We start from the raw sequence: 3,156 nt of genomic DNA, 5'->3' as shown, positions 1-3,156 counted from the left end.
TCAAGTCCCAAGAGTTTTTTTTGTTTGTTAACAACGGTAGCCTGCGTCCCTCTGTTGCTAACCTAACGCTTCCTCCCCTGCGCTTTCCTTTGCGCTATAAACACGTGACCGCCCGCTTGACAACATATAAACCGGTTTGCGCAAAGGATCCAATTAATTGGCAACATTTCAAACTGTGGATGAGTTTGTACCAGAATCTCAATCCGTTACACTGTTTTTTCCCTTTCTTGATCATGTGACCTGACCCGAAACTAGTTACAAGCTGTAACTGGTTTTCAGTCTGGTCACAAGGGCAGGAAGATCTACTGGCCCTTGCAAGCATAGCCAGATAATAGTTTAAGTTACATTGATGCTACAGAGGTTTTGTAAAGTTTCAGCCAGTAGTTTTGAAAGTACTCTAGCTAAACCACGATTGTGTAGAATGTCATCCATTTTGTATCATGTGTTACGTCCTGCAATTTGTATAGTATGTTACAAATTTGTAAGTGCTTTCACTATGAAAGGGACGAACACGCAACTTGCATGAACGCAATATTTGAAGCGTTAAATGTAAGGATTTGTGTGTCTTTCTTGACCAGGAGAAGACTACAGATGGTGTACTACGCAGGGCAGGAGGGGAAAGGATCATTTGATGGTATGAGTCAAACTGTTGGAGAGGAGACTTAGTACACTAGTTAACGACTTGTTCCTCAAACAGAATGATACACAATGACAATTATATTTCTAACAAACAAAAAGGAATGAGAAGAAAAAAATAAATGAGAAGTGAGATTTGAAACCATAAGATGTTATTATGCTTTTAATTCATTGTTGGTGTTCTTATGTGTTCCTATCTATTTCCCTGTAGGAATGTGGTCATCTTGAACAATGCAAGCGATCTGAAAGTGGTTGAGCTCCCACAGTATCATCCAACCTTCAAACCGTGTGGAGGCTTTTGTATAAAAAAAAATGTTTTGTGTGCAAATGTATTAAAAATAATATCACAATATCACAACTTTGGCAGCGATTATAGCCTCAAGTCTTCTTGGGTATGACACTACATGCTTGGCACACCTGTATTTGGGGAGTTTCTCCCAGTCTTTTTGAGAGACTTGCTCCTAAGCCACTCCTGCATTGTCTTGGTGGTGTGCCTAATGTCATTGTCCTGTTGGAAGGTGAACCTTCTCCCCAGTCTGAGGTCTTCAGCGCTCTGGAGCAGGTTTTCATCAAGGATCTCTCTGTACTTTGCTCTGTTCTTCTTTCCCTCAACCCTTACTAGTCTCCTAGTCCCTGCTGCTGAAAAACTGCCACAGCATGATGCTGCCACTACCATGCTTTACCGAAGGGATTGTTTCAGGTTTCTTCCAGACGTGACACTTGGCATTCAGGACAAAGAGTTCCATCTTGGTTTCATCAGACCAGAGAATCTTGTTTCTCATGGTCAGGGTCCTTTAGGTGCCTTTTGGCAAACTCCAAGTGGGCTATCGTGCCTTAATGAGGATGGGCTTCCATTTGGCCACTTTACCATAAAGGCCTGATTGGTGGAGTGCTGCAGAGATGGTTGTCCTTGTGGAAGGTTCTCCCATCTCCACAGAGGAACTCTGGAGAACTGTTAGAGTGACCACCAGGTTCTTGTTCACCTCCCTGACCAACGCCCTTCTCCCCCACTTGCTCAGTTTGGCTGGGCGGCCAGCTCTAGGAAGAGTCTTGGTTGTTCTAAACTTCTTCCATTTAAGAATGATGGAGGCCACTGTGTTCTTCGGGACCTTCAATGCTACAGAAATATTTCGGTACCATTCCCCAGTTCTGTGCCTCGACACAATCCTGTCTCGGAGCTCTACGAACAATTCCTTTTAACCTCATGGCATGGTTTTTGCTCTGACATGCAATGTCAACTGTGGGAATTTACAGAACCAGTCAAGAATTTGGACAGACCTACTCAATGTTTTTCTTTATTTTTTTACTGTTTTCTACATTGTAGAATAGTTGTGAAGACATCAAAACTATGAAATAACACATGGAATCATGTAGTAACCAAAAAAGTGTTAGACAGGTCTATCTGTGTTCAATACAGGGATGAAAACAAAGGAGTGCTACTTTTCATGTCTTGCGCAACTCTCAACCGTGTTACCCAGTTCGTAGTTGGCCTACTTCTTCATTGCACAAAGGAATAACCTCAACCAAATTCCAAAGACTGGTGACATCCAGTGGAAGCAGTAGGAACTGAAAACCAGTTCCTGAACAGACAGAGACCTAAAAAAAAAAAAATGAACGGTTAGTCCTCGGGGTTTTGCCTGCTACATAAATTCTGTTATACTCACAGACATGATTTGAACAGTTTTAGAAATGTCAGAGTGTTTTCTATCCAAATCTATGAATAATATGCATATCTTATATTCTTGGTATGAGTAGCAGGAAGTTGAATTTGGGCACGCTATTTATCCAAAAGTGAAAATTCTGCCCCCTAGCCCCAAGAGGTACTCCACCAACGAAACTAGATCATCAAATTTTAAAATGTTCAGGAGAGAATTCCAAGACCACGGAGTTAAGTAACTAAACGATTTCTACCATGACCTGTTCTGATTTTTGGTACTGTCAGAAGCAAAGGAGACTGGGACCGTAATTTATATTTATTTACCGACCTGACTAAAAAGAACAGAGATAAAATGGCATTTTACCCAAAATGGCCTTATAAATCAGTGTATATCCGTGTTTAAGCTTTACGCAAGGTCAATGACGACCAGCCAACAGCGCTGTAGAGATCACAATGATATGTTAGACGTTTTTGATTTGTAATGAACCTGAGGGCTGCATGATACACTGAATCGGGTGCTCTCAGGATAGTGGTTGAGGCCTGCATATATATAACATCACTAAAATCTAAAACCGCCAGCTCCTTCCTGGCCACAAAAGAAAAACAAGCCTTATGCCGGTAATAAAAACCTATTCTCAGCTTGAGCTTCCTTATCAAGTTCTCTACATGCACGGTGAAGCTCAGTTTATCATCAACCCACACACCCGAATATATGTACACTTTAACTTGCTCTATAGTATGTCCAGCCAATGTAGCAATGGCATGATTAGTAACATGCCTGGCATTTGAAAATACCATGCCTTTTGTTTTACCCGAATTTAGTACCAGCTTTAAATCATACAGATTATGTTGGATGTGAAATG

Source organism: Oncorhynchus nerka, linkage group LG9b (assembly GCF_034236695.1).
Source record: "Oncorhynchus nerka isolate Pitt River linkage group LG9b, Oner_Uvic_2.0, whole genome shotgun sequence".
Taxonomy (NCBI): Eukaryota; Metazoa; Chordata; class Actinopteri; order Salmoniformes; family Salmonidae; genus Oncorhynchus; species Oncorhynchus nerka.
This window is presented reverse-complemented; position numbering follows the sequence as displayed.